This window comes from Pseudorasbora parva, chromosome 5 (assembly GCF_024679245.1).
Source record: "Pseudorasbora parva isolate DD20220531a chromosome 5, ASM2467924v1, whole genome shotgun sequence".
Classification (NCBI taxonomy): domain Eukaryota; kingdom Metazoa; phylum Chordata; class Actinopteri; order Cypriniformes; family Gobionidae; genus Pseudorasbora; species Pseudorasbora parva.
Genome location: NC_090176.1, coordinates 47,091,617 through 47,114,099, shown reverse-complemented (window position 1 = coordinate 47,114,099; position 22,483 = coordinate 47,091,617). Strand labels below are relative to the sequence as shown.

Below are 22,483 nucleotides of genomic sequence, written 5' to 3'. Positions count from 1 at the left end.
ATGAGAATGAACCTCATTGGTTTTCGCTGAAGCTCAAACGTGCTGCTTAACACGAGAATGAACCTCATTGGTTCTCGCTGAAGGTCAAACGTGCTGCGTAACACGAGAATGAACCTCATTGGTTCTCGCTGAAGGTCAAACGTGCTGCGTAACACGAGAATGAACCTCATTGGTTCTCGCTGAAGCTCAAACGTGCTGCTTAACACGAGAATGAACCTCATTGGTTCTCGCTGAAGCTCAAACGTGCTGCTTAACACGAGAATGAACCTCATTGGTTTTCGCTGAAGCTTAAACGTGCTGCTTAACACGAGAATGAACCTCATTGGTTTTCGCTGAAGCTTAAACGTGCTGCTTAACACGAGAATAAACCTCATTGGTTCTCGCTGAAGGTCAAACGTGCTGCGTAACACGAGAACGAACCTCATTGGTTCTCGCTGAAGGTCAAACGTGATGCGTAACACGAGAATGAACCTCATTGGTTCTCGCTGAAGGTCAAACGTGCTGCGTAACTTGAGAATGAACCTCATTGGTTCTCGCTCAAGGTCAAACGTGCTGCGTAACACGAGAATGAACCTCATTGGTTCTCGCTCAAGGTCAAATGTGCTGCGTAACACAAGAACGAACCTCATTGGTTCTCCCACATCAAGTGAACATGATTGAGCTTCCGTTTACCACAGCTAATGTGTAAGTTGATGAACGTGAATAAAAGTCTAAATCTGTTCACCATATAAAACAATCAAGTCTCTTCAGAAACTTTTGACTAAACCGCTCGCTTCATATGGATTCATCTCTTCATGAAATGTTTGAAGTGTCAAAGCGTCAGTTGGGTAGCTGTCAATAGAGGGACAGAAAGCTCTCAGATTTCATCAAAGATATCTTAATTTTTCAGACAAAAAATTAACAAATGGCTTACTGGTTTTGAATGACATGAGGGTGAGTAATCAATGAAGAATTTTAATTTTTGGGTGAACTATCTCTGAGTCAGCAATACAGAACCAATGAGCCTGGAGTTGAGTTTGTGAGTTCATGCAGGCTCTAGTTTTGATGCTGGTTTTTACCTGCTCGACTGCTGAGGAGTCTGTAGTGCATTGCTAATTTGCAGTCATTCGGGCTGCATTATAGCTTTGCATAAATGCCTGCTTTTTCTTCTTTTAAAGAGAGTGAAAGTCCTCTTACAAATAAATCTTGCATCTTTATTAGTCTTTTATGGCAGTGCAATCCACTAAACGACTTTGCTCGCACAGCCATTTTACGTCCAAGAGCTTCTGTCTGTAGCGTATGCGATGCTGCCATCATTGATGTGACATTCAGGCCCATTGTGTATTCCAGCTAGGAGCCTGTAAGCAGTTTAAGAGCCGATTTCATCTCGGCGGGGAATGTCTGCCTATCTCTGGCCTGTCACTTAGATACCACCGGAACGGTAAATGTGATTAATCTACCTCCTTAATTACCCTGCAGTTCCATGCCACTAGTTATCAGCTGTCAGGAGCAATTAATATCTCTACAATAACTCTCGATCTTAGCCATGTTTTGAAAAGAATGAATATTTCACTCTTGTAATTCTTTGCTTGGTTAATAGCTGTCGCCATGGAGCCGGCGATGCTCAGACGGAGAGGCGTGACGCTTCAGTTTTCAAAAAGCATTTTCATCTGGTCCGGTTTTCTCTTCTACAGATTGGAGGAAATTAAACACATTCATCATTTCATATGACAGTTTGTTTACAAATGAGTGCAGTGGGTTTTATGGAAGAGGACAGGGGTGTTAGAATCCAAAAACACATTCTCTGTTCGCTGCTTGTGAAATGATCAATGCACGTTATCATAAGTATTATGAGCTTGGATATTCGTGCAGCCTGAGCGGAGACGGTTATGGCGCTTTAATGTGCGAGTCTTCACCCGTCACAGGCGGAGATGTATTAATCAGGTCAAAACTGTTTCATTAGAAAAGATTCTATCTGACCTTTCTGCAACAAGATTCGCAGGGCTCTAATTTCCCGTGAAATAGCACGCATCAGTAAGTCTGACATTTACATCGGCGGAAACTGAGAAACGCATACGGATGCCAAAGACGTGGAGTTGAAATTAAGCTGTGTGCAAAAGTGAGACCCCGGAATGAGCCAAATTAGGCTTAATGGGGAAGTGGATCATGAATACCATATTAATTAACACTAAAATATTGCTGCTGTTGCTGTTCGCTGCGCCGTGGCATGAAGGGACCGAGTAGGATTAATAGGATTCGAGTAGAATCAACTAAATAAAGTCTTTAATGAGGTCATGAATATTTGATTTGCCAGCCGAATCAGATCTATTTTACTTTGTTTTGAACCAGGGGCCAATTAGAAAGATGCTCGTCTCCATCATCATTGTAATCATCTGGAGGAGGGGTGACTGTGTGGACGTGCTGGGTGCTTTCATCATATTTTAATGCTGAAGAGATGGGAGGAACAAAGAAGGCCAGGATAAATGCATAACTTACGATATGAGGTGAAACAAAAGGCAGTGTCCTTGCTGCTTCACTGCTCTGTCAGTCAGGGACTTCACAGCATTTTTGCATCTTAATGAAACTGATTCCAGCTTCCAAAGCAGCATTCCATCATGTCTAATGATCAAATTCTAGTGAGCTAAAGAGAATATTTAAAGATATTTTGACATTTACATTTACATTTATGCATTTAGCAGACGCTTTTATCCAAAGCGACTTACAACTCAGGAGAACAGGAAGCGATCCGTCAAGAAGAGGCAACAAAACACAAAAAGTGCCCTAAATACCAAGATTTGTATACTACTCAGAGTAGCAAAAACCAGAAAAGGGAAGAAGAAAGGAGAAATAGAGGAGGAAAGAGGTTTTTTTTTTTATTTATGTAGGATTAAGTGCTCATGGAAGATATGAGTTTTTTGAATGAAGTGAGTGATTCTGTCGTGCGTATGGAGGGTGGAAGATCGTTCCACTAACCAGGAACGATGAAAGAAAAAGTTCTGGAGAGGGATTTCATGCCTCTCTGTAATGGTACCACAAGCCTTCGCTCATTAGCCTTCGCTGGGTGTGTAGACTCGTAGGAGTGAGTCGAAGTATGCGGGTGCTGAGCTTGTGGAAGATCCATAAGCAAGAGTCAGAGCTTTGAATTTGATCCGGGCAGCGAGTGGTAGCCAATGCAGAGAGATGAATAGAGGTGTGACATGAGCCCTTTTGGGCTCATTGAATACAAGACGTGCCGCAGCGTTCTGGATCATTTGCAGCGGTTTGATTGCACAAGATGGAAGTCCCGCCAGAAGCGCATTGCAATAGTCAAGTCTAGAAATGACCAGGGCTTGGACAAGAAGCTGTGTTGGATGCTCTGTAAGGAACGGTTTGATTTTCCTGATGTTGTGCAATGCAAACCTGCATGACCAAGCTGTCTTTGAGATGTGGTCTTTGAAGGACAGCTGGTCATCAAAGATTACTCCAATCTTTGTGGCTTGCAGTCCATGTCTATGAGATTTGAGGAACTAATGTGACTATTAAATTTGATCGCTTTCCCCTCCATTGCTGGACATTTCTGTCTTTCCATGTTATCACTGTTATACGATAGGGGGTGCTATTACACATCTTCTGAAAAAGTACAGGATCTCCTGATCAAAGCATACGCGAAAAAGCAGAAACAAGCGATAGCATTTGTAATAATTTATGTATGTAAATTAACGTGACCAACATTAAACAGCATATAAATCAAAACTGCCTAATGTTACTAAATGAAATGGACTACTCTATCTGTATTTTGATTATCGTCCTCAATCTTATCCAGACGTAATCTTTGATAAACACATGATTTTTCTCAGCTTTTTGTTCAAAATGTGTGTGTGTATGTGTGTATATATATATATATATATATATATAATGTGTATGTGTGTGTGTATATATATATATATATGTATATATATATATATATATATATATATATATATATATATATATATATATATATATATATATATATATATATATATATATATATACATATACATCCATACATACATACATACATAAATACAGTACATGCCAAAAGTTTGGACACATTACTATTTGTAATGTTTTTGAAAGAAGTTTCTTCTGCTCATCAAGCCTGCATTTATTTGATCAAAGATACAGAAAAAAAAACCTAGTATTGTTTTTTGTTTGATATATTATTACAATTTAAAATAATTGGTTTTTAATTTATTATACTCTGCTCAGACAGCTGCAAGATCACTCCGGATGCTTTGAGTGCATTTTCGAAAACAGGGATGGTGAGAGAACATTGTGTTTGGTACGTTTTTCATCTTCAAACCATACTTGGATCTCCAGCCGACAAAGTTTAAATCCCGTCTGGCTAGCACGCATCCCATAATGTTTTCACTCGTTACGTCAGTATGCAGGCTTTTGTGGCTGTTTGAACATGAACGTTTACACTATGAAAGCAATCTGGTCGATTGAGTTTTCAACTACCCCTGGAAGTGGAGAGATAGAACAAGCTTAGTGTTGTAGACTCAGTTTACACCTGTATTTAGTGTCATCCGCTTGTGATCCAATCGACCAAAGTGCATCTTAAAGGTGCAGTATGCAACTTTCCGTCCACTGGAGGGCGTCTATGCAAAACAAAAGTGTAGTTTGATGATGCAAAGTTTGAGCGCAGCATCTTGGGACATGTGGTCTTCACTTCACAGCCAGTGGAAAATAGGACTCGGGCAGAAATCATGTTCATGGATTTGGTTATTAACCTTACTGTAGTGTAAAGCAGAGCAGGACCGAGTGTTCTGGACCTGAGCACGGCCGCTGGAGCGATTGTTAAACAAATACCCGCCTCACGAACACCGGGACTTTTATTATGACGGGACGGGACACATTCGCCGGGCGCCCGCACTGATCCGCTCTCCCGGTTATGATTATGAGGTAATGCAGCTCTGTTTATCATATTAGATACATTTAAGTGTGTTGAAAACGATGTTATGACGTTACTCCGTGTGTTCACTTGTTCACACTGCTAAGAGTAAAGCTGCAAAAATACTACATATTGCACCTTTAATACCAGGTGTAAACAGGGCCTTAAATGACTTTTATTAAAAAATAGAAGGGATTTATAAATTAATTGACTAGATCTGGGGTGTGCTGTCTGATGCTGAGACAAGTCAGTTAGACAGCTTCCTACATCCAGAAACTGTCTTCTTTAAGGCTGTATAAATGTAGAGTTATTATAAAAATGCACATGGAGGATGGCAGAGAGCATATGCAATGCTGTCGCTGTCCAGCTCTCCCTCTTGTCCCTTTTAAGACATGCCGCCTCACCTCTCTTAGAGCTGTCTGTATCCGTCAATGCAACTCGGCCGCTCTCAGACAGGTCGCTGTGGACCTTCCAAACAAAGCGCCTCTTATAATCAATTGTTCCAGTCACAGAGCCTGACAGGCTCATAAAGGAATGCAACCGTTCATCTCTCATCCATCCTCTTCATGTCATCTCCTCCCCACTCTATCACCGTCCCCTTGTCTTCATTCTTTCAGCCTGACTTCTTGTTTCCTTTCACTCTTTTGCTTTTGATTATTGCTTGTTAGAGGCCGAAGGTGTGTAGACACCCAATGTATTTGAATGGCAGCTTCTAGAACTGTATGATAGAAAATTTGGCACAGAGATGGGAGAGGGTCTTCAATCTCAGAAATCTTAGGGCTATAGCCTCTTAAACACTATAGCGCCATCAACAGGTCAAAAGTGCACTTACATTTCTGCTCATCTTTTTAACCATGTGGTCTAGAAATGTAATGGTAACACTTGAAAAAGTAACTATGCAGGACTAATGAATATGAATACATTAACACTTCAGCCACTACTATTAAGTAATCAATAATTACAGAATGAGATTAGCCTTGTGAATATCTATTAAAGGTCCCGTTCTTTGCGATTCCATCTTTCAAACTTTAGTTAGTGTGAAATGTTGCTGTTGGAGCATAAATAATACCTGTAAAATTATAAAGCTCAAAGTTCAATGCCAAGCGAGATATTTTATTTAACAGAAGTTCCCGTTCAAAGCCTACAGCGAACGGCCGGTTTGTACTACAGCAGGAAGTGCAGGGATGTAATGACGTCACTAGAACCATTTGTTGACTAACCCTCCGCCCACAAGAACACGTGAAATAGGGGGCGTGGTCTTGTTGCTCTCCCACGTGGAGAAGAGCGCGCATTCAGCGCTTGCATCTCCCCGTTATGGTAAGAGGCAGGACCTTTCCGGGCAAAGTGCGCTAAACTGCTGTCCAATCACAACACGTGAAGCGCTGGCCCAATCAGAACTCGTTACGTATTTCTGGAGGAGGAACTTCATAGAACAAGGAAATCATCAGGCCGTAGGACAGAGGAAACAGCACTGTACAGATAAGTAAATTGTGTGAAAAATACTGTTTTTTTTACACGTGAAACAACAACTAACTGAAAACATGTTATATTGCACACTGTAAACATAATCAAATCTTCTAAAACACACGAAGAACGGGACCTTTAAATAACTGACCAATTGTAAAGAGCATTATTTTGTGTCTGAGGTGTAATCAGTCATCTTTTTTACTCTGAATATAGTCATAAAATGCATTACTATTAATTTCTCAAGTGTTACCTAGTAACTCTGCAGGGACTACTAGTGATCTGAACCATTGTTTTAAAGTGAAAAAAGCTCTCTCACTTTAAAATAATGGTCCATTCAGAGTGACAAGGTAACACTTGAGTAATTAGTGATGCATTTTATGACCACATTAAGAGTAAAAGACAATTGCTCACATCTCAGACACACTAATGCTGTGATTAGTAATTAATTATTTGTCATACGTATTAGTTTTTAGTGATTCTTAATCTTAGTGATTATTAGTTCTTAATCTCATTCATTAATTATGAATTACCTAATAAGTAAGTATCTTCATCCTAAATTCAATATTTCTTACTGATTAGTTAAGATTTTTTCATGTTAGTTAAGCTGAAGTGTTAATGTAGTAACACTCATTAGTCCTCCTGCATAGTTACTGATTAATGATGGATCATTATTCTAAAGTGTTACCAATGTAAGTGTTTTTCTATTGATTGTTTGGCTAATAGTACTAGATTTTCTGTCATCATGCATGTAATATGGCTATTTTTCAATATGTAAGACTAAAATTTCATTATTAATATTTTTTCAGTATTATTCATGAATATTCATAATCAGATGTATTATGTATCTAAGTTTAAGTGCATGAGGAGGTTTTAGGAGATGCATGAGCTGAAGACTGCATGAACATGTTATCATATATCAGGCACACGGAGAAGAGATCATTTCTGAATGTTGCATATGTTCAAATGATGTACATCTGAAGAACTTTCAATATATTTTTTTATAAGGAGTGAGAAAGAATGAGTGTGTAGCCTATAGATGAGGTATGCCTTCTATTTTAAACGTGTTTTTTACCTTGTAAGGCAATTGTAAGTTTCTTTGCTCAGCATATAAAAGCCCATCCTTTTGTGTACTGATCCAGAAAAAAAGAGAAAGTAGGGAATGAAGACTATCTCTCCCATAACCTCCCTCTCCTATACCTGACATATAAATATAATAAATCTCATGGCAAAATAACTGGTGTTGCTTCTGTGAGTCTACAAAAGTTTTAAAGATCAAAGTGCACTACAAATAATGTTATTGTCTCATAAAAGAAAGAATTGATTCTGAACCACTGTAAAAAGTCGTCAGCAGTTCAAGTCTCAATTCATGTTACATGCCTACAATGTAACAAACTTGCATAATGCCAACCTATAGTCTTCAGTGGCTGCCTGCGAGGAACGTCTACTTTGATGCCCTCAAACACTGTGTTTTTCTAGCTGAGACGGGAAGAGTTTGGTTTGTGTTGTCGACATGTCGAGAAGACTTTGTTTTCTGCTCTGTGACTGTACTTTTCATGCATTTTAAAAGGATGAAGACTCGTGCTAAATCTAACGCTATTGACTCTATAAGAAATGTGATGAGCAGTGTGTTGAGAAAATGAAGGTGTTGTGGTTTGACCTTCGATGCATGTAAACATTGTGAGATACCTTTAAAATAGCATAATGGGGCACTTCAGTTTTTTTTTTTTAACCATTTTTTCCCCCCAGTCTTTATCAAAAGGCTTGGCAATGATCTTGACAGAGCCGTGTAAATTGGATATCTGATGATTTTCAAATGCAAATATAATCGGGAGTACAGCAAAGTGAAGCTGTATCTTTGCAAAGTTTTGATATATGGACATGAAACTTGTCTAGAAGTCTGTGAAACTTTATCTAGTTATGCATCAGTGATTTTTTTTGTTGATTTTTTTTATTTTTTTATTTTACTTAAACCAAAATTAACGCTTTAATTTAGCTGAAACTGAAACAAAAAATAAAGTTTAGAAAGGTAGTGTAGGCCTTTTCGAAATGGCTAGCAATAACAAGCTAGCTTTGAAAGCATGAGATCTCACACTCCCTTCAGAGCGTCTCCAAAGCTACACCTCCTTCAAAACACAGGAATGCAAAATGCATACAGCAAAAAACAAACAAAAGCATCACAAGTGACAAAGTTACACTACATCAGGGGCCTGTACCATGATGGTAGTTTAACAAACTCAGGGTTACAGGATTAGTTTTGAGTTAAAGGGGGGGTGAAATGCTGTTTCATGCATACTGATCTTTTTACACTGTTAAAGACTTGGAATCCCATACTAAACATAGACAAAGTTTCAAAAGTTAAGGTGGACGTTTGATGGGAGTATTTCTTTGTCAAAAATACTACTTCCGGTTAGTCATAAGTTTCGGCAAGTTTTTTGAGATCATGCGTCCCCATTGACGTTAGTGGGGGCGGAATTTCCTTGTATGGGCCTTACGGACAATTCTACCGGAAGCGCGTGAGAGAGAGCGAGGGAGAGAGCGAGGGAGAGAGCGAAAGCAACAGCCTGCGCGTGAGAGAGAGCGAGGGAGAGAGCGAAAGCAACAGCCTACGCCCATCAAAGCGGGGCTTGTAGGATGCTGGACAGGTGACAATTACACATAGCACATAACAATGTCACCAAAAAAGTGGGTTTTTGGTTGCCAGACCAAGACAGTCCTGCACAGATTCGCCAAAAACCCCGCGTTAAGGCAACAGTGGATGTAATTTGCTTTTCCGGATCAGCAACTGAGTTGCGCGAATGTTTATATCTGTTCGCTGTTTTATAAACAAGGCCCAGCTCGACGCCGAATTTTCCCAATCGCCTAATGCTGAAGGATGGAGCAGTCCCAACGTTAGAAGGGTGAGTGAGACTGCTTTTAGTCACCTTACTGTCTACACAAACCACGCGTAAACACACAAACACACGTGCACAACTGCACTTCCCACATGTACACCTTCAAAGACAAAAATACGACGATATAATTCAAGTATAAATATGTAAATAACACAAGCCGCTAAGCATATTATATAGTTAGTGTATAACTTGTAACTTACCACATACAGACGTCCTGCTCTAGTCGTTTTTGCTGCTGCTCCTGTTCAACTGCAGCCTCTGGGTCTGATTCCGGATCATAGATGTATGGCTGTATCCGATTAAAAGCCATATTTTTATTTTGAATAAAGTTTTTTTCCGCTGTTAGGGATGCACTCGACTCAACACACAGCGCGCTGCTGCACACGTCATTATTTAGCTCCGCTCACACGACACGCCCCCACCCGCTCGGCTTTTTTCGGAAAGACTCGGAACAGCGCATCTTTCTTATATAATTATTAAAAAAATAAAAACTTTTTGGAGATATGCAGGATGCAATGCTACTCTATAGGTACTCAAGATTGACATGACACTGACTGAAACTGAGTGTTTCACCCCCCCTTTAACGAAACCAAACCAATCTATGTAGGCTTTGTTGGTCCCATGATGCTGATCTTCAGCTTTCTCTGTCAACTCAGGCTTTGATCCTGAGGTCAGGAGTTTAGCTGTGACATCAGCAGTGAACAACCAATGACATGCTGTGGATCAGTGATGTGACATCAGCAGTGAACAGCCAATCACATGCTGAGCGAACAGAGATTCAATTCTCACAAAATTGAGTGAGATTAATTTCTCTCTTCTTCAGAATATTACATGATTGAAAAATATTAAGAATTTAAACATTTGAAAAAAATATGTCAATGCAAGTAAAAGTTAAGTTAGTTTAATTGATATTTAGAGAGAATTGAATATTTACGCTCAGCTTTATTTATTGATTTTAAAGCTTATTTGAATTACTTTATATAGGCTATTTATATAAATTTTAACAAAGTGCCTATTAATGATTGATTCACTAAAATTACCTAAATTATATCTTAATCATTTAAAATGTATTATTATTATTATTATTATTATTATTATTATTATTATTATTATTATTATTATTATAAATAAGCATTGTTAAAAGTCAGACACTTTAGTCTTTAAAAACCATTTGCTATCTAGTGACGTTTAATATGGAGTAGAAACAGGGGAGCGAGTGACTTTATTGCATCAGAGGTGTGTCACTTTACTCAAAGCTGATTGGTCCAATTTCAATTTGAGATCTCTTATCCAGATCATAACCTGCCTATGGAGATGAACACAGCTGAAAGCCAAACCACTTTAATGGTACCTAAAACCCAGGATTGGCCCAAACTGAGCTTAAACATATCTGGCTAAACAACTAAACCGGCTTCATGGTATAGGACCCAGGGCTATTCAGATCTTACCCCGGAGGGCCAATAGGGTGCAGACTTTAGCTCCAACCCTAATCAAACACACCTGAACATGCTAATCAATTTCTTCAGGATCATTACAAAAATCACAGGTGTGTTTCATCAAGGTTTGAGCTAAACTCTGCAGCACATTGGCCCTACAGGGTAAAGGCTTCAACATACTCCGCAAGAACAGAGAAAAAAGTTCTCGCTTCCGGGGCTGCGAGATCCAAATGATGTCATTTTGTTCTTGCAGCCCTGGTTTGGGAGTTCTCGCAGCTTGTTCTCGACACATCGCCTGAGCAGAACTTTTTTTCTTGCGGGTGTCTGAGAACTATTGTGTGATTTGGTCAGACATTTAAAGTAGGCGTGGTTAATGCAGAGAAACGCAGATGATCGGCACCTGCATTTCTCCTGAAGTATGGAATGTACTGCCAGAACGAACTTTGTTCTTGTTCTTGCCACCTCGAGAAAATGAACAAATTTCTTTTTTCTTGCAGAGTATGTTCCAAGCTTTAGATTTGAATAGCCCTGCACTATCATGTCTCAAAGCACATAATGTTACGATAATAATGAACCTAAACAACTGACCTATGCTCCCTGACTGCTGCAGATTCATTTCATCGTTGATAGTGTTGTCACTGAAACACATAAATTTGAGCTACGAACAACTCAGCACAGGTTAATCTTTTCCAAATGAAAGTAGTTATGGTGTGAACGCAGCATAAGCTGGTTGTTTTAGTTGAGGAGGAACTGTAAAAGGTGCCTGCTGTTTGTTTGTGGTGCTTGGTGACTTAGTGATTTGGACCAAGTGCTATGATTTCATGGTCCTACGCCTTCCACAAACAATTATATACATGAAGTGACTTTCAGCCAGCGTAACAAAAAAAAAACTTTTCTGGAGCAAATCCAATACCCTGCCTTTAATTTACTTTTGGTAATTAAACTCTGAATGCTGTTCAGAGTGTCGTGTTCACGTAATAAATTAAACCAGCCATACTAAAGTTCAGCCGCCTCTTGATATTTCAACTGAGCAAATTTGACTATTTGGTCACAGTTTAGAGTATCCGCACTGCTGACATGTTGTAGCTTATCCACGTTGTGTGTGTGAAATAGATGCGGACACAGTTAAAACGTGTCATTGTAGGAAAAAAAGGGCTAACTTTTTTTCAGTAAATTATTTCGGCCCTTTAAAAATTGTTCATTCGAGCCCGATTTTGTTGTTGTTTCGGCTATATATATTCCGGTTGTTCAAAATTCAGTGCATCACTACTTAGATTTTTTTTATCAAAGTCTTTTGGAGTAGCTACAGTGATATCCATCTTTCCGAGGTCAGATATAATAAATGTCCTCCTTTTTAATTTCATTAATCCTCTCATACAAATGGGGGGGGAGAGACAATGTCCCCTGGTGGTCAATTGCAAATAATAATTCTGCTATCCTCTGCTTCTTTGCACATTTGTAAAACTACAGCATCTCTGCTGCTGCAGTACAAGTCCCATAATTGCTGCTCGTAGCTATATTTTCTATTCCTATTCTCAGCCCCTCTCTAATAACCTCTTGTCGTCTTTCCACAGATGGTTGGAGAAGAGAGGAGAGACAATGCTATACTGGAGGAAGGTCATATCTGAGGTACGATATGGCGGAATGCCTCTGAAAAGGTTGGATTGCTGTTTTGTTTTTTTGTACCAAAGTGCACAGTTGTTCTATAATAGAAAACAAACTTTTCTCGGCTTCTTTACTCTAAACTCTCAAATATATCAACCTTTTTCAAAGTGGTTTTGGTTTATAGCGCTGATCTGTATGCTATTTATGTGCCGTATAGCTATCAAAAAATATGCCCGCTTTAAACTGTTTTTATAGGAAAAAACTTTGAAATTTGACCTTCAGATGTAGCCTTGTGATGTCTTGCACATTCTCTCTTGTGTTTTGTAGCGAGCGCACTGAGATACAGGAATTAATTCAAAGGCCCTTTGAGTTTTCCACCATAAATCGAAGTTATTACCTCAGGGCATCGGCCAAAATTACTCCCTCTGCAAATTATTTATATTTTCCTGTTTTAGAAATGAGCAGACTAGTGCCTGCTTAACATTATTCAGGGGCGTTCACACATACAGCGACCGGAAGTCATTCTTTTTCCATAAGTTCTGGCAACACAGTGATGTGGGTGTGTCCATTGACAAAAGTTGAGAAAAGTTACTTTATGCAAATGAGCAGCAATATGGCACTATCAATAGTAGTGAAGACAAGCATGTGATTCATGTCCTGTGAGAACTGAAGGAACTGCCTGCTGAGTGAGTTTGAGTCACGCATTGATGATCAATCATTTTGCTCATGATGCATTATGCACTGCTGCAGAATCTATTCAAACTATTCCAATTTGTAGAATAATTTGTATTGCTGACAAACTAAATTTCCTTGTCAAATTAGAAAGACATGCTATTTCTTTAATCAAAAGTCAAATTTATTTTTATAACACTTTTCACAATAGACATTAATTCAGGCAGCTTTGCTCAAAATCATGTTTTTGTTTATAATATCCTTATGTCTTCATTATTATACATTATGCATTTAGCAAGTTTGGTGTAACTTTTTTTTTTACAGTGTCCTTTACACATGTTTGTTTGTTTATTTATTTATTTATTTATTTATTTATTTATTTATTTATTTATTTATTTAACAGGGACCATTCACAACACAAATGTTGTGCCAGAGTTAGCTAAGATAGCTAATTTGCATCTGTTACATGCACTTAACAGTAAATGAATGCTTTATTACATGCAATTTACATTTTGTAATGATACAATCAATCAAGCAGCTGAGATATGCTATATAGTATAAAGTGTGTGTGTGTGTGTATGTATATATATATATATATATATATATATATATATATATATATATATATATATATATATATATATATATATATATATATATATATATATATATATATATATATATATATATATATATATATAATATATTCTGATTTTATGGACATTTCCATTAACCCTAAAACACAAATCAATGAAGTGCAAAATTCAAAATACAGGTAAAACACCTGTAAAAAATAAATATGGAAAATTCTGTTAGATTTTACACATTACATTGTGCCTAATTTTCAGATTTTTTAGAGTGTGCATACATATTATAGTATATCCAACTTTATATAAAGAGCTGAGTGGCCAAAAATCAGGCTTTTGAGATTTGCGTTAAAGTAGTATCACTTTTTTATGACTATACTATATTCAGTGGAGACATTAAAGCATGAGATTTACTGACAATTGTATGAAAGCCCACTACAATCAACAATGCAGCCAATTGGCAAACAGAACCAATAAAATCACTGTTGCCCCATAAATCTGATCGTATATTAAATTACGACAGACTATTGGCTAAATTAGAGGTTCATGTATTTTGTATTTTTATTCTGCTGAGAGGGTTAGGGAAGATTTGAGATTCTACTAAATGTGGCTGAGAGGGATCATATAGTTGTAATACATCAGGGCATATGTGATTCGGCTGTGTGTGTGTGTGTGGACATTTTTATCCCGTGCTTTCACTAAGGAGCAATTAGCATTCATTAAACCGTCAGCCACACTTTAAGCGCCTCACTGGGGGAGTGCTCTCATTTCACCATTTGGGTTTTCTTTGTCTACAAATAGAACAGCACAAAGAGGACTCTCTGGTTTGGAGGCACAATCTGTCAGCTGGGAGTTTGGTGGAACCTTTGGGCAAACTAGTTGTGCTCATTAAAAACCTTTGGCTGAATTGGTGAATATGTATGCGAATGACAAACTGTTGTAATCAATGCCAAATGTTGCATACAAGCATATGTTTTGAGTAGGCGTCTGTAAAGGTTTTGTGCGCTGAAATGTGCCTATCAGACATTGAGATTCCCCCTTCTCCATTTGTAAATTGCTTTGAGTACCCAGAAAAGCGCTGTATAAAATGTAACAAATTATTATTATTTTGTTTTCTGTAGTAAACTTAGTCATTTATGGTAATTCGGGGTTACTACAACAGATAGTAGCATCATTATTAAAAGGTGATGTGTGTAGTTTCTGTGACACCATCAAACAGAATTGCAAATTTAATGACAAATTGCAAACACTACAACCAGCAGTTGCCTCAACTACCTGAAATAAGTAGTCAACAGGTAAAGATTTCAAACAAACTTTGTCATTATGGGTAGGCCGGAGGCGGCGTTTGCGTATGGCAGTTTTTGCAGTGAAATATCCAAAAACCACTAGGCCAGTGTTATATATTTTGTTCAGTTGAGTACCTACAATATCCTAAATGTTTCCAATTATTTGTAAATTGTGAGAAAATTGCTATTTTAACCAAGGACCCGGGACGTTTCAGCATAGCGTTTGAGCGAGTCGCCTGTCAATCGCGTCATATCTGCGTTACCCTCGGTGTTATTCTGCAGCAGCGCTTTACTCTTAGCAGTGTGAACATGTCACAGCAGCGCCGAGCGAACACACAGAGTAACATCATAATATCATTTTAAACACACTTAAATGTATCTGATATGATAAACAGAGCTGCCTTACCTGACCGGAAAAAGCCGAAGTGCGAGTGCCCGGCGACTGTGTCCCGTCCTGTCATAATAAAAGTCTCGGTTCTCACGAGGCGTGTGTTTGTGTAACAATCGCTCCAGCGGCCGTGCTCAGCCCCACAACACTCGGTCCTGCTCTGCTTTACACTACAGTAACCGCATCCATGAACATGATTTCTGCCCGAGTCCTATTTTCCACCGGCTGTGAGGTGAAGACCACATGTCCCAAGATACTGCGCTCACACTTGGCGTCATCAAACTACACCTTTGTTTAGAATAGGCGCCCTCCAGTGGACGGAAAGTTGCATAGTGCACCTTTAGCATTTAGACAAGCAGGGGAAATAAACAGGTAATGATGCTTCTCGGTAGTTCTGTTGCAGCTTTGAAAAGGGAATTTAAACTAAACGCCGTGTCCTAACCAGATGCGATGCGATAAGATTTTCAACAGCAAACCACACTTGATTAGCCTAGAAATCTAGACGCACCCTAGCGGCAGCAAATTTAATCTGCCCGCAAGTGTCGTCTAGGAACTCTCAATACCTTTCTGAGCTGTGTTCCTCACAATCTGGACGGGCCAATCATGTCGTGTATAGAGTCGGCGGGCGGGGCCATAATGACGACGGCCGAGTTGCGTTTGCGTGCTTCTAGTAAACACAGAAACTGCCGAACGGCGGCGGTCTTTTGAATCAGCTTTGACCGCGACTCTGGAAGACTTGGAGTTAAGCTTTTCTCTGAGAAAAGAACAAAGAACGGCACTGAAGTCATTCTTAAAAAGGGAAGATGTGTTCAGAGTTTTGTCGACCGGATACGGCGAATGTTTAATCTGTCAAAGAGCTCTGTTTCACCTTCGTTGCTCTGGTTGGTGTAGCGCTATCCTATCGCGTGCAGAGGGAGTTTGAAAGACAACCGTTTATCCGCCCCTCGGATTGAGCTGTCAATGGTGAGTTTCCAGACCAAACATCTTGATGTGGGTCTGGCTTGTCAGGCTAACACTCAATCCGAGATCAATCAAAAATCACGGCCAATCAGAAGAGCGTGTGCGTGGGCTCTCTGCAAGCGCACTGACTGCATTCCCAACGTGTTGGGGACGTTACTTTAAAAAAGTAGTTATAGTTACTCACTACTTGTTCCAAAAAGTAACTGAGTTAGTAACTGAATTACTCTATAATAAAAGTAACTGAGTTAGCAACTGAATTACTCTATAATAAAAGTAACTGAGTTAGCAACTGAATTACTCTATAATAAAAGTAACTGAGTTAGCAACTGAATTACTCTATAATAAAAGTAACTCGTTTCTAGGGAAAGTAACTATTTGCGTTACTGTAAAAAAAAAAAAATGCTATAAGTCATAGAAAATAGATTTTTTTTTAATCAGTCAGTTGAAATGAGTAGAACAGACAAGTGTTTGTACATAACTTTCGATATTTAAATTCCAACGAAATTGATAAGTACAATATCGAATTCCTAAATCGTACATAATTTTAGCATGATTACAAATACATGCTGAGTGACTGAAACCGTTTGAAAAATGGTATTCAAACTCGCGTTACATTTTTTTTGTACATTAAATAAAGCACAAATGTACTGCACTTGTCATATTTTGTATGTTGTTCCAGCCGCAATGCTGCAGAAAAAAAAAACAGTAAAATAAATATATTCACGTTTGGTTAGGACACAGTGAAGGCTTGTATATATTTCAGTTTTTGCATTGTTGTTAAGTCTGCTATTAAGTTCATTTTTGTTCCTTTTTGTTTTCTAATTTTGTCCACATTTTTTTAAGATAATGTTATTATTTGTGAATGTCGTTGTATGGCTAGAAGGGCTCATGCCATGATGAAACGCTGCAACTGTGGGTAGGGGTGTAATGATATTCAAACCTGTATTGTTACATCTCTAATTATGGGGTATTGTTTGTAGAACTGAGGAAAAGAATAATGGATTTAATCGTAACATAACAAACATTTGGAAAGGGTGAAACACTGTGAATACTTTCCAGATGCACTGTACATACTGCATTATGCCTAGGTTCCTTAGAGTTTAATATGGAGTTGGCCCACCTGTTGGAGCTACAACAGCTTCAACTCTTCTGGGAAGGCTTTCTGCAAGGCTTGGGGGTGTTTAGCACATTTGTGAGGTCAGGCCCTGATGCTGGACTAGAAGGCCTGGCTCTGTCTCCACTCTAATTCATCCCAAAGGTATTCCCAGACTCGTCCATCAGATTGTGAGACAGAGAAGCGTGATTGGTCACTCCAGAGAACACGTCTCCACTGCTCTAGAGTCCAGCGGCGGTGTGCTCTACACCTCTGCGTCCCACGCTTTGCATTGCACTTGGTGATGTAAGGCTTGGATGAGCTGCTCGGCCATGGAAACCCATTCCATGAAGCTCTCTACACACTGTTCTTGAGCTCATCTGAAGGCCACATGAAGTTTAAAGGTTTGTAGCTATTGACTCTGCTGAAAGTTGGCCATTCTGATTTTACGTGGCCTTTCACTTCGTGGCTGAGTTGCTGTTGTTCCCAATTCCCACCACTTTGTTAAAATACCACTAACAGTTGACAGTGAAATATTTAGTAGTGAGGACATTTCACGAATGGACTAATGGCACAGGTGACAACCTATCACTGTACCACGCTTGAGTTCACTGAGCTCCTGAGAGCGTCCCATTCTTTCACTAATGTTTGTAGAAGCGTCTGCATGCCGAGTGCTTGATTTATACACCTGTGGCCATGGAAGTGACTGGAACATCTTTCATTCAATTCAATAGTTTGGAGGGGTGTCCATACACTTTTGGCAATATAGTGAATATGTTTCGACATTGCTGTCACACAACCTCATCAAATTGTATTTTTAATTTTAGCAAGTGATGTCATTTTGCTTTGTGTTTGTAAAAAATGTCTTGTGGCAGTCAAAATAGACATTAAAAATCACAGCTGATATCACTCCTGGTTCATTCATTCTTCTTACCATGTAAACCATTTTAATAATTGGAAGACATTTTTGGTCACTGTAAAGCACATTTTGGAAAGGTTATGTTGTCACCAGTAAAGATTTTTTTAAGAGTGTAGTATAGTCTAGTAAGTGTATTGGGGGGCATTAGGGAATTGCTTTTAGGGATGCAATTTTGCATGCTTCATGTTCTGTTGTGTACTACACATTTTGGCATTTGTACCTGGTCCATGTATTCTATTCACACAGAAAATATTACAACCCAGGCTCATTGGACAATTCACTTTGATGGCATTTATGCAACATTATGTTACTTCTTGCATATTTTGTTAAACTTTAAAAGCATATCCAATGTGCGAAAACATTTTATCTGAAAATGTGAATATTGCAAAGTTGTATTTATGTTTGTTGTTTGAAATCAAATGTCTGGTGAGTGGTGGTAAAAAGCCATGCATGAGTGATGCAAACATCAAAATGTGAGTGTGTTAGTCAAAGTCATTACTATAGAGGTCATAGGCCAGTTTTTGGAGATTTGCTAAAATGTAGGTAGAGGCAGTGAGCCTATGGGTTGAAATATTATGCACAGCATGCATAAGAGCAGCATGCTATTCTGAACATGTCCACTCAAATAACAGATTGCAGTTCAATTTGGTATGCGTTTGCACTAGCGGTGTAATTTTATGTCCTTTACCTTTAAATGAGCTTCGAGGTTTCTTCTTTGTGTCTGTGCTGTGCAGATAGGAAACACTTTTCTCATATTGATCGTGTTCAGTGTTTCTCCAGTGCCTCTCCTCTGTGTCACTGTCTTTCTGCTGGATTGTGACGTTTGATAGGTTAAAGGAAAGTCTCCTTTCCTGGCTAGGCTTTCATTGGCTTGCTGCTCCATTCCTGCAGGTTTTTTTGCAATCTAGAGGTTGCTTAGGTGGCCAGGACTAATAGTTTAGAACAATTGGATCTCTTTGAATGAGGAAACAGAGCATTTTCCTGGAATCGAGACATTTTACAGTGTATCAAAGGACAAAGGACTTTAAACACTCATTTCCTTATCCTTTCATTTTTTGTTCAAAAGTACAGCAAAGAACACAGACGTTTGTCAAGTAGGCATGCTCCATCATAATGACCTTCTTTTCAGAGACCTTACTTGATGCCCGGTGATGGCCGTCTTATGCTCTCGAGAGGCTGATTTGTACTACAGTAAGAGTAATCATCAGAGACTTCATCTCCTGCTTATGCAGAGCTGTTCTGATCAAAGACAAACAAATGAATGGCTCTCATTGCATGCATAGACACACAAAGAATATGAGTGTAACAACACTGCTTATTATATTCTGTTATTTTCCAAAGCAAGTTTCCTGTTACAATTTGACTGGAAACTGATCATCAAATAAAAACATTTTAATTTTTACGTATTGAAATAGCAGGTCACTGTGCAAATCTAAATCCCATCTTGGTGTCATATTTATAATTCTATTTTATATTTATTATTATATAGGGATGCAACGAAATTTAAGCCCCCAAAATTGGCATTTTCAGTTTTTGGACAAAATAGAAAAAATGCCACAAAAAAAAAAAGCTGAAAATACACTGCCAAAAAAAGTTGCTGTTTGGATTTAAATAGGCAATTACATAAATATATATATATTTTTATGTTCCTGGATTGTTATATGATTGGCAAAAGTTTTTCTAACCCTAATTGATAGCTTTTCATTTCTTAAACAACCATGTAGACACCATGGAAGCAAAAATAAATAAAAAATTGTGGGTGGGTCCTCTCAAAGAGAAATTTTAGATGCCAGTAGTGGCATTTACATTAAGTACAAATATATGGCCTTGTTTACTAAACGTCTGGTTTGGGCAGACAAAATGACGGAAAACACAGATTCGAAGGCATTTATTTTCACAAAAAATAGAGAAAATATTAGAAAAGTAAAAATAAAGCATCTAACTTGTTTAATAAGTGTTTATCAGTTAGGGGTACACTCTTTTTTTTACACACAACTTTTACTATGATTTACTTAAAGAGGGGTGCATTGTTTAATCGAGTAAACTTACTCAGTTTCCTCACTGTGTGCTATATATTAATAATCTTGATTTGAATTAAGTAATATTAGTGGTTCTTGAAACAGATTGATTTTATTTTCCATTCTCAAGTATTTTGATAGAAATATATTAAGTATATTTGAAATTAATTGGTTATTTAAATACTAAATTATTTTAATGGGGGAAAAAAACGTAAATATAACTGTTTGATTTTTAGTCAAATATTTTAGTATGTTTAACTAAAGACGAATCTCATATAGTATTCCCCAGCACCATTATTCCGTCGAAGGAGGTCAAAATAAACGCGCAATCGTAGATATTTACATAGATGCCTCATTTGACCGATCTGAGCAGACACTAATGAGGACTCTACGGTGTCTATATGTATGTATGTGTATTATATTATATTATATTATATTATATTATATTATATTATATTATATTATATTATATTATATTATATTATATTATATTATATTATATTATATTATATTATATTATGTAATGGTGCTGGGAATGCTATATGAGGTTGTCTGATATGAGGTAAAAAAAATAACAAACACTGTTGGGTTTCTTGCAGAAACCGATCGTTTTGTGTCTTAAGACATCAATGCGTGGCCACGAGCCACAGGGTTTAATATGGATTCGTATGTCTGTGTGTTTTTTACTCTCATAGAAATACACCCCATTGACATGCATTATACGAGCAACGGTTGGAGTTAAAAATCTTCATTTGTGTTCTACTGAAGAAACAAACACACCTACGTCTCGGATGTCCTGGGAGTAAGCAGATAAACATCAAATAAAAATTTTTGGGTGAGGTATCCCTTTAATAAAGTTAATGTTTACTGTGATATTTACTGAGCCACTGAATCATTTTTTAGAGTGTAGGTAAACCGACATGTACAATTAGAGACGCTAAAAGTGGTCCAATATCATTGGGCTTAAGAAGTAGGTGGGTCTATATATACACACAATTTTTACAAAGTTACAACAAAAAACATATTGATTTTTCATGCAGACCGGACAGGAAACTGGGTATCATGACAACGGAAATGTTTGATGCAGTATTTAATTTACACAGAATTGCATAAAATGTATATTCTGTTCAAACCAATGCTGCTTGCTGAGTTGTATTTTTTGTACTTTATGGTTCTTGACAATGGCAGCAGGACTATTTTGACTATGATTTATGATTTCAGACTTTTACAAGGCATTGTGGCTGCCACTCTATAAATGTGCAGTGAATCATGGCCCATTCTAGATCCTAGTGAAGTGGCTTCAGCCTCAATTTGTCATCTCAGCGACTCTAACAAAATTGTGATTGGCTCTTAGACGTGCGCTCATCTGGGGCCCTCACACTGTAGCAATAAAATCACAAAATAAAACTTATAATCTGGATGAAATTTGCTTCCCTTTTGTGACATATCCTTCTTAAACAAGACAATGTAGGACGGGACTTGCTTTTTTCCAATGGGAATTGATTGGATGGTTGGATTTTTGTCATTTGCTGTTGGTTGATCTCATGTAAGTGACAAGTTGTCCTGCCAATGCTTCAGGTGGAGTGGAAGTTATTGTGATTATTATTATTATGATCCTACAGTCAGTGTTCGTATCGCTGCCTGCCTGACTGACATTTCTGGCTGGATGAAGGAGCATCACCTTCAACTCAATCTCGCAAATACAGAATTGCTTGTGGACTCAACCAACCCAGCGCTTCATCAAAATTTCTCCATTCAGCTTGGTTCCTCAACCATAACTCCTTCCAGGACAGCCAGGAACCTTGGAGTTGTGATTGATGACCAGTTAAAATTCACTGACCACATTACTGCAACAGCCCGGTCCTGCAGATTTGCCTTATACAAAATTAGAAAGATTAGACCCTTCCTATCAGAACAGGCTGCACAACTCCTGGTCCAAGCTCTTGTTCTCTCCAGACTGGACTATTGTAATGCTCTTTTAGCCGACCTTCCAGCATGCACTATCACACCCTTGCAACTGATCTAGAAAGCAGCAGAGAGGATGGACCTCAACGAGCCGAAGAGAGCGCACGTCACGCCTCTCTTCATTAGACTGCACTGGCTTCCAATGGCCGCTCGCATTAAATTCGAGGCACTGGTGCTCGCTTACAAAGTAGCCACCGGCTCTGCACCAATACACCTAAACTGGCTTGTTCAGACTTACACACCCTCCAGAAGCTTGAGTTCTGCGAGTGAAAGGATCCTCGTAGTTCCATCCCAAAAGGGCA

The 22,483-nt window shown here is 38.4% G+C and overlaps 1 protein-coding gene across 17 annotated transcripts in view; it reads left to right on the top strand.

Annotated features, from left to right (window-relative positions):
* The window catches only part of b3galt1b (UDP-Gal:betaGlcNAc beta 1,3-galactosyltransferase, polypeptide 1b), a 224,563-nt gene that overhangs the window by 96,321 nt on the left and 105,759 nt on the right, over positions 1-22,483 (top strand). For 9 of the 17 annotated variants that reach the window (XM_067444550.1, XM_067444549.1, XM_067444537.1 and 6 more), the window contains one exon: positions 12,263-12,317. The gene's annotated coding sequence lies outside the window, so the exon portion shown is untranslated. Of the gene's footprint in view, positions 1-12,262; positions 12,347-22,483 lie in introns of all 17 variants that reach the window. The other 8 variants (XM_067444538.1, XM_067444548.1, XM_067444546.1 and 5 more) reach the window with 1 other exon arrangement.